The sequence below is a fragment of the Ailuropoda melanoleuca genome, chromosome 7, assembly GCF_002007445.2.
Source record: "Ailuropoda melanoleuca isolate Jingjing chromosome 7, ASM200744v2, whole genome shotgun sequence".
NCBI lineage: Eukaryota > Metazoa > Chordata > Mammalia > Carnivora > Ursidae > Ailuropoda > Ailuropoda melanoleuca.
The window spans coordinates 125,434,152-125,444,336 of record NC_048224.1 but is presented as its reverse complement, the minus strand read 5'-3'; positions in this window follow the sequence as shown (position 1 = coordinate 125,444,336).

Here is a 10,185-nt window from a genome sequence, read left to right as displayed (position 1 = left end):
CACCATGTCTCAGCCCCTGGCTGTTTTTGTTTTTATTATATTCCCTACCAAGAGAATGAACTCTTCTGAGGGTCTAGACTGAGGTTTCTGCTCCGTTCCTATCGTTTATGTCATCTAGCCCTGTGCCAGAAACATTTTAGATTCTCAAAAAATGCTTCTTGACATCTATTGATTTGACAATAAGCAACTGCTTCAGAGAGACTGAAAAGGTGGTGTGGTTAAGACTGTGGATGCTTTTCGGTGTTTTCTTTTTTGTTGATCTGCATTTTGTAAAATTTCTCACTTGCATAATTTAAAAAGCAGGGTGCGAAAATGCTCTACCCCTTCCGCACAGCAGAGTAGAGAGCGGGAAGCCGAGCCTCTTGGTTGGTGCTCCGTAATGAGCACGCGTTGTCTTGGTCTAACAGCCAAGTTGAGGCATTTTGGAGACCAGGATCTAGCAGAGCACGAGACCAGGTTAATTTAGGTCACAAACCCAGGAGCCAGGATCATCGTCACACATCACATGGTGTCATTCCGTGTAATGACATTCAATAAACGTCTTAATAACGACAGCAGTTACATTCTCTCCGTCTTTCAAGTTACTTAAGATGTTCTAATTGCTTTTTTTAAAAGTAAGATTCAAATAACTCTCTAGACAAACACTTGTTGAAAAGCCGTCCAGGTGTAACTGAGCGATTAAGAGCTAAATAAAGGTTCTGTGTTCTGGGAGCTAGAAAGACAGCAAACAGTCCAACACAAACAGAAACATGTCTTAATACCGGACACTTTTTCCTTAATCCACCAATTATCACTCCGTTCATTCGTGTGGGGTTATAAGCCTGTGCCGGTGTTGGTCTTTGGTAGGTGAGCTTGGGAGGTCCCCTTTGAAGAGCAGCTGCTGGACATCAGAGGCCCTGGCAGCTCCCAGAACATTCTTCTGTCCATTGTCAATGTTATATCATCAGGTCCAGGCCTTTTGATGAAAAGATTCCTGAGGGTGGGGCCTGTCAACCCTGGATCCTGGACTGTGTCTACCACTGGCCCTTAGAGGAGCTGTGACATTTCTGTGCACTTCCTTTGGTTCACTGGGGGCCTTTAATAAAGGGCTTAGCTTCTCTATATGAAGAGGGATTTTGTGTCACCCCCAGCTTCAGAGCTGGAAGCAGAGCCCAGCTTTTCCCTGGTGTGGAGGGCTGTACTCTTACCAGCGAACACCACTTTGGGATGCCTGATGAGGTGCTGAATAGACTTCAGTTTTCCATAGAGCCTTCTCTGGGGTGGGAGGAGGTATCGAGCCTTGAAGAGGGCAACCTGGGGTCCCTGGGGGGCTCAGTCAGTTAAGCGTCCGGCTCTTGGTTTCAGTTCAGGTCATGATTTCAGGGTCGTGGGATCGAGCCCCTCATTGGGCTCCCTGCTTAGCGGGGAGTCTGCTTGAAATTCTCTCTTTCCCTCTTCCTCTGCCCCTCCCCCTGCGCGTGTTCTCTCTCTGTCTCTCTCTCAAATAAATAAATAAATCTTAAAAAAATAAGAAGAGGGCAACTGACGCTGGGCTTTGCCATTTCAAAGTACTGATGCACTATTAACACTTATTTGCGATTACCCTGCCCTACCAACCGCAAGGTATAGATGGGGTCACAGTATTGGCAATAGATCAGAATTTTCTGGCTTTTGCCCCAACTATTTATTGAAGACCTCAGCCATTGGAGAGAATCTCACTTACCTGCCTGGGGGTGTTTCACATATTTTCACAAAAAAATCTCAGGTTGCCGGGCACCCCCCTTGGAACTCGGTCTATCAGGTTTCTCTCATCTCCTGCTTGGCTGCAAGGACCCTCCTGGGGTTCTGGGGGACGCTGACATGGGTACACTGTGTCCTCAGGGTGCTGCGTGTTGCCCTGCTGTCTGTGGAAGAGCTGTGGAGGCTCCCGGCTCTGCTAGTCTTACAGTATCAAACAATCCACCAGCAGTGGGCTGGAAGTAAGTCATCCCGTATTCAGGACACTGGGCTGGGCAGAGATCACTGACACCTGGGAGGATGGGCCGTATTCAAAACCCCGCATTCATGCTATTTGTTCTGCTTGCAAGATGCACGGTGGTTCGGAGCCCGGATTCTGGGGCCAGACTGCAGCCTGGCTTTGACTCCTGGCTTTGCGGCTGACCTTATAGAGGACGTCCCTCGATCTCCCCTTGCCTTAGTTCCTTCACCGGTAAAGTAGGGACGACGATGATGATAGTATCTCCCTCACAGGACAGTTGTAATCCTTCAAGTGCTAATATATGTAACCAAAACAAAGGCTGCCCCTACTAAACTCTAAAAAGATATTTGTTATATTACTGTGCCAATTGTCACATGAAAGTATCTCATCTCCCAGAAAATTGAGTACAAAGAGATAAATGGAATGACTTTATTAAAAGGAAACATTGTTTTACTATTCTAGAATTGGGTTTAACATAACACACTCCACCTTCCCACAAAGTCCTGCAAAGGCAGAAGGAGCATCCGCCCCCCGCCACCACCCCCCCCGCCGGCCTGCCACAGATGAGCCTGGAATGAAAGAGGCAGGTTTCCCTGTGACACGAGGGAAAGATAAGACAAGATGGGAAACAATTCCAGAAACCAAGGAAAGGGGTCTGTATTCATGTGCGGGGGCCGCCATGACGGTGTACCACAGATTCGGGGGCTATTGTCCCACTGTTGTGGAAGCTGAGGATTCCAGGATCAAGGTGTTGGCAGGCTTGGCTCCTTCTGAGGCCCTGAGGGAGGGTCTGTTTCACGCCTCTCACCTGGGTCCTGGTGGTTTGCTGGCAACCCCTGTTCTCTGCCTTCACTTCCCGTGGTGTTCTCGCTCTGTGTGTATCTCTGTCCAAATGTCTCCTTTTTACAAGGACACCAGTTGTATTGGGTTATTATCTCCACAACAGCTCTAGTTCCAAACATGGTGACATTCTGAGATACCGGGGGTTAGGACTTCAAAATCTGAATTTGGGGGGGGCACAAGTCAACCCATAATGGAATTCTGCTGGGGATCTCCAGAAACAACCACTGAGGACAAACCAAGAGAAGATTCCATTGTTTCTCGAGGGAAGAAAGCAACCGAGCAAGTGGTGCTTAAAATGGAACCAAGTGTCTTTTCATCGACGGCTAGAGTCGTCATGGAGCCCACACAGGGATGCTGGCTCAGCCTGCAGTCTCCCACCTCAGTGCACCAGGCTCCCTGTGTGTCTCAAGGGCCCCAAGGCTATTTGCAAATGACACTGGCCAGGGTCTGGGCTGAGCAAGGACTCAGGGCAGTAGTGAAGCTCACAGGCTGATCTGGCCCGGGATTCTCTGCAGCCACACGTCCTTCTCACCCCGGGTGGACAGGAGGCCACACGCACAGCGGCTCCCTGGCATTCACTTGTCCAGCCATTCCGAAGGCACTGCAGCCCGCTGAACTTCTCTGGGCCTGTGAGGCGCTTTGCTGGGTTGACCATTGCTTTCAAGGGAAGTGAGCAACCCATTGTTCTTGGTTACAAGACTCCCAGCCCCAGTCACAGCCGGTCTTGAGTTTTGTGGCTGAGAGTCTTTCCTGGGTAGAAAAGCCTGGAAGGAGACCAGCTTGTGCTAGTAAAATGTGGGGAAGGCAGGCATTCATAAGCTCATTTTACTAAATTTAAATCCACAGATGGATTTCAAACCCTATTTTCTTTCTCTCGCCACCTCTCCCAAAGTGGTTTCCAGGATTTTGTATACACACCCATACACACTAGAGTTATGTATATAAATAATTATTGTTAACAAATCACTTTGATTTAGGCTTGGGGGAAATAAAAGATGATTAAAAAAGAAAGTTCCCCTCCCGCATTTTGTGAGCAAGTAGAGGTTACGGAGAAAAGCTGTTATTTATTATCTTCTCTCAACTCCTTCCAAGACACAAAAAGTGTGCCTGAAGCTGTGGACCTTCACATGCCCTGGTGGTTTGACAGCCCGGTGCCCATTGCAGGTCAGTTGTATCAGGAGAAGTGTGGGCTCTGCTCAGAAGGTCTGCGTTTGAATCCCAGCTCTGCCCGCAACTGTGTGGCTATATAACCTTCGCCAAGACCTCTATCATCTTCCGGCTCACCCCTGAAATGCACAACGTCTGCCATCCGGCATTGTTGTGAGCTGCAAAGAAAATTGTTCAGGTTCAAATGAAATCACATACGTCAACACACTCTGTAGGCTACAAAGCAGCTCTGTGTGGATGAAGGTTGATAGGAGATGTTATTATGCTTTGATTATTTAGCACTGAATTTGCAATTACTCTATCAAGGAAACACAGCAATGGATAAGCAAAAGTAAGTATATTCATATAATAAAATACTGTTCAACCATAGAAAGGAATGAAGTCCTGATGTCTGCTATAGCTTGGATGAACCTTGAAAACATAATGCTAAGTGAAAGAAATCATTCACAGAAAGACTACGTATCCTATGATTCAATTTCTATGAAATATCTGAAAGAGACAAATCTATAGAGACAGAAAGTGGATTAGCGGTTGCTTAGGGCTGGGACAAACTGGGGGTTGGGGGGTGAAAACTAATGAGTATGGAGTTTCTTTTTGCAATAATGAAGCATTCTAAAATTGATGGTGGTGATTGCCGCACAGCTCCGTGAATGTACTAAAAACCATTGAAGTGGGCACTTTGAACAGGTTAATTGTATGGCTATATGAATTGTAACTCATTAAAGCTGTTACCTAGAAAACAAACAAACAGCAGCAATTGGAATTACCAGGCGCTTCTTAACATGAAACAGTACCTTTCTTTGTACTCATTAAAGGTATTTTGGGTTCCTCTATTGACAATAACAGTAATCTTAATGAGCACTAGTGAAATGTCAGGTTTTGGGTTGCAAGCTTTCTTTGTTTCATGCTCACAACACAGGTTTTTGTCCTCCTTTTATAGATATGTGACAAAAGCTCAGAGAGGTTAACCAACTTACCCTAGATCACACAACTAGTGTGTTTCCACGGTGGGGTTTGAAAGCAAGCAGATGGACTCTACAGCCTACATTTTCCTTATGTGTCCTCATGTCTTTATTGAGAGCATATGTTAAAATGTTTTGGACTCTAGTTTGTGTCTATGAGCTTTCCACTAAGTTTAAATGGATATGGCTAATCTTATTCAAACATTTTCCATCAGAAAAAAAAAAAAAGCAAAATCTACTTTTTTGGGGGGAATAATTATTCCAGAAAGGCACAAACTCAGTACCAGCAACTCCATCTGACTTTATTGCCAGGTGCATATTTTGATCTCGTGATCATTCCAGGAAGGTGTGTGTTTCTTAGCCTTTTCTTCCCCCTTGATAGAAAGCTGGAGCTTCAGACGTTATTTAACACCCACGTGTATGCCCATTTTCAGAGGAAAAGGGAAGATGGGTTAGATTGCTTAACTGGGGAATCATTTCACATTTTTGTAAGACTTAGAGTGCCCAGTATGGCGTTCTGCTAGAACTTGTCATGAAACCACAAGGCTCTCCGCCACAAACACGCTGTTTCTCCTCACTCGGAACTGCTTTCCCTTTGACACAGGGTCGGAGGCTGTTTTCCAGCACCGTCGTCGAAGGCCTTGCCACCAGAATAGATTAATTTTGTCATTACCCTTTCTCCATTTCTGTCTTTAACCAGAAAAAAGAGGTTAATTGTGTGCCATTTCTCAGGAGAATAAGGTATCAGCATTTTAATTCCTGATATTTTATGAATTGTGGGCAGCTAATTAAAACTTAAAGATTAGAGGAGCTATTTTGGCTAAGAGGCCATTTGCAGGCTTGTGAAATGAGGAGAACAAAGGGCTGTCTTTTCTTTTTATTCCTACAGCTTAAATGAACCTTCATGCTGAAATAGAGCCTTGAATTGTTTTACATACTGAGGATTCATTGTATTGATTCTAATTTTAATTTTGCAGCAAGTGGAGCGGGATCTGAAAGCGACTGAGGGGTTAACGTCGAGATTATTGGGAATGTTAAATAGCAAGATTTGTGTTCGGGGGCTCCATTCGACCCTTCTTGACTTCTAAGAGGCATCTTAAAGTCAGAGAGGAACCACTTACAGATTCTGTTAGATGTCCTTAATTGCCGTGTCAGAGCTCAATATGTATTTAGATCTTCTCTTCTGTTCTCCCTCACATGTAACTGTTTGAGTTGCTTCATGGTAGATTAACGGAGTTGCCACAAACATTGGGCTTTGTCTCGGCTTCTTTCTTATCTGGTAGACTTTCAAGTTATTCCATTTCTTTGGACACCGCTGAAATCACCAAAGGGCCCACATCTTTGAATCAGGAAATCACTAGTCCCAACCCTACTTTTTGCAAATGAGAAAAAAGGCACATCTTCGGCTGGGGCAGTCCCCACAGACAGTTGCTTGGAGAGTCAAGGTGGATTTTAGCTCCTATCCACCTCCTGACTGTTCCCTCGAGCAGGGCAGAACCCACACAACAGATCGCAGTGGTCATGAGTCAAACAATTCTTTCCACTTAAATTTCTTATCCGTGTGTCTCAATTTACTTCTGAATGTAAAACAATTTCTTCTTTCTGAGATGGGATTAAGTTGGATGAGATTGAGCAAATGTTCAATGCAAACTTGTTACATGCAAAACCAGGCTGGGCTTATCCTTTCTGTCCCCAGTCTCCTAATTTTTTCCCTCAGTCTAAATTAAATAAGCAGTAACTAGGGCTAAGAAAGAACCAACTGGGGGAAGGAGTGATGGTCAAACAATGGAGAAAGGCCATTCTATCCAAACAGAAGAGAGTGGGCAAAGGCTCTGAAACTGGAAAGAATCTGGTACGTTCTAAGAATTGAAATAAGACCAGCAAGACTGAAGCTGGGGGATTAAGGAGAGACACAGGGCAAGATGAAACTGCAGGGAGGGGAAGAAAGAGGTCAAGTCTTGGGAGGCCTTGAGTCCATGCTAAGGATTTGGGACCTTCCCCTGTGAGGAACTGGAATCTATTCAGATATTTGGTTTTAAGCAACAGGTGTAAGACGATCAAAGCAGTATTTTAAACAATAGCTCTAGAGGGAGATGAGAGTAGGTGTGGGAGATCTGTACAGAGGTTACGGGCTATGCTCAGGCAATGGACAACATTGTGTAGAACATGGCATTGGTGAAAAGTAGAGAAGTGAACAGTTTTGACAAAACTTCAGGAATTAAATTCAACAATATTTGGTGATGGATAGGCCAAGAACATTCCTCGTTTCCTCCTAAAGGAAACCCAGTTGAGATGAGGGCCCAGATATTGGATGGGAGTTCATGTGGACCTGGTTTTGGACAAAGGCAGAAGTGGCCGTGGTCAATTGTGAAAGTCTTCAGAGAATGAATGGAAGTGATTTGAAGTTGGAAGAAGACGGAAAAGGAAGAGATGTTGGTAGCAGGTGGAATAAAACTCAAAGAGCTCAAGAGAAATCATCTGGAAGCTACTTCCAACTTATGCTCTCTTCACCACTTGCCCTCTTGTGATTTAGCAAATGATTACATCTGGGGGAAACTATAGAAATTATATATTTAGTATGCCTTCAGATATCTTGGTTCCAATGGTGAATCTTTGTACAAACCTTGTTTTTTAAGAACACACTTTTGATATTGGTTTATTTTGCCTTTCCTTGAATGATCTTATATACATTACTTGGTTGGTAAACATGAATTCCTTTTAAAAATGTATTCTTTTAGAAAGTTTTTTTCTCCCATGACAAATGAGACAGACCATGAAATCTTTAGCACAGAGAAGCATTGCTTAGTTCATTTGCTTTGAATCATGTGGTTTTCATCAGACATATTTCCCTTCTGGGTTGCAATTTTAGAAGGATTTAAATTTAATGTAGAAAATAGCCTACCCAGCTTGTACCTCAAGCCCTAATTCTGCCCGATTTCCTCCCCCCTACTCACCCACACTTGACCAGCATCTCTTTTTACTTTCAACTAACTGGGGCTCAAAATACTTGCCAGCACATGGGATCAGCAGATCCCACTCCATAATCAGGCCTGGTCGATAGTGCACTAGATAACGCAAGGCGTGGGAGTTGCAGGGACCACCTGAATCTGGGGGCTGAGTCTGCTCTGTACGATGAAGGAGTTCCTAAAGTTAGAGAGTGGGTGGCCAGCATCGGGAAGCTTGCTCTGTGGCTTTATATTTGGGCCAGTGGCAGATACTGTCTTTATTTCTCACTTTTCTCTCTACAGTCTCTCCGGGTGACCTCATTTTTGAGCCCCACAACTTTTAAATCTGTCTTTCCAGCCACGACCTTGTTCATGTTGCCTGGATACATACATGGAGCATCCCCCTTGGAGGAGGGGTCACACGGCATATCCCAACTCGACTTTCCGTTCTCCAGTTGAACTCCCAGATGAGCACCTGGTAATGGCGGGCTAGATGTCTGCTGGCTCCTTCCTGCCGATTGCCTGCGTTGGTATTGGTCAACTGGGTATTGGTCACTGGGTTAGCACTGGCCAGGGATGCCTCATTAATGTTCTGGTCAAGAACAACTTAATTTACGTTTACAGGAAATTTTCTTTCAGTGCCTGCAGTGTGCCAGGCCACATGGTTCCCGATCCAACGGAGTCTGTGATATGGTGATAGTAACAGAGGACGTTTCTGACCTCGCACTTATAAGCCAGGCACTGGGTGAAGCGCTTTGTAAGCGTTAACTCTCTCACTTGGTTCCGATAGCTGGAATCAAGGAGATGGGTGCTGTTATTCTTCCATTTTATGGGCGGGAAGCCTGAGGTTTATAGATGTTAAGTATCTGGCCCAGATCCTGTGTATCACTCGGGGGAGGCTGAGTTATGCTCGGGTCACACCTCCAAATCTAAGTGGGTTAAAACAACAAGGATTTTTTTTCTCACTCACACTGCATGACCAGCAGGAGAGGCTGGGAGCTCTTCTCTACACGGTCCTCATTTTGAGACAAGGCTGCAAATTACAGACTGACTTTACAGCTTTCGGGTCACTGACCAGAGTGAGTCACATGGTGTAGTGGCGGATGTCTAATCCTACCACGCAGGAGAAAAGATCCAGAAGTATTTAGGTAAAGAGTGCCAGTTACCACCACAGTCAGGAGATGGGAAACAGGATTTATACCCAGGCAGGCTAACTCCAGAGATGATCTCTCTCTTTCTCTCTTAAAAGATATATTTATTTATTTGAGGGGAGGGGAAAGGGCAGAGGGAGACGGCGAGAGAGAACCTCAAGCAGACTCCCCGCTGAGAGTGGAGCCCAAGGCAGGGCTTGATCTCATGACCCTGAGATCATGACCTGAGCTGAAACCAAGAGTCAGATGCTCAACCGACTGAACCACTCAGGCGCCCCCAGAAATGATCTCTTATTCACCACATTGCACAGCCTTCTACTTACAGTTAAGGGCTGACCAGGACCATTAGGGACAGAGGTTCACAAAAGTGAGTCTTCCAAATTTTAGAACTCACATAGATCTCTCTCAGCTCTGAAAGACTCTGACGTCAGTCTACTGGTTGTCTAAGTAGGCCTATTATCCCCAAACACTATTCAGTTTGCTTCTCCACGTTTAATGTGCAAGCAGACTAGACTCGTGACACCAAGAGCAAGGAGCTGGAAGTTGCCATCTCACAGAGGATCTGATCCAGTGGCAAAGAGGACATTCAGAATTCCTCCTGGAGTTTCTTGGCTAGAAGAGACTTGCAAGGTCATCTAATTTAAGCACCAATCCTTCTTCTTTGAGGGCTGGACATCCAGTGTCCAGCCCGGGGCCAGGAGCTCACCAAGTCCTCAGGCAGCCTCACCCATATTGGACTTCAAAGCTGGAAAGAGTTTCTTGATAATAAGCTGAAATATGTCTCTCTAAACTTACTTCTCAGACTATGCACAACAATCGAATCCCACTTTCCCAAAACAGCCCTCACATTTTTAAAGATGGTTTTCATATTTCCCTTGAGTCCTTCTCTTCCAGTTGGAAACTTAATTTAAATTTAATTTAAAACACATCAAACTGAAAGTTTCCTTTTTTTGTGACAACACTGAGGTTCTTCATACAATTTGAGATGTTTCTTTCCTACTTTCCTTCCTTTCATACCTCCTTCCTTCAATTCCTTCTTCCCTCCCTCCACCGCCAATGCTAAGAGAATAATCTGATTTAAAAAAGATAAAAGGGGCACCTGGATGGCTCAGTGTGTTAATCGTTTGACTCTTGATTTTGGCTCAGGTCACAATCTCAGG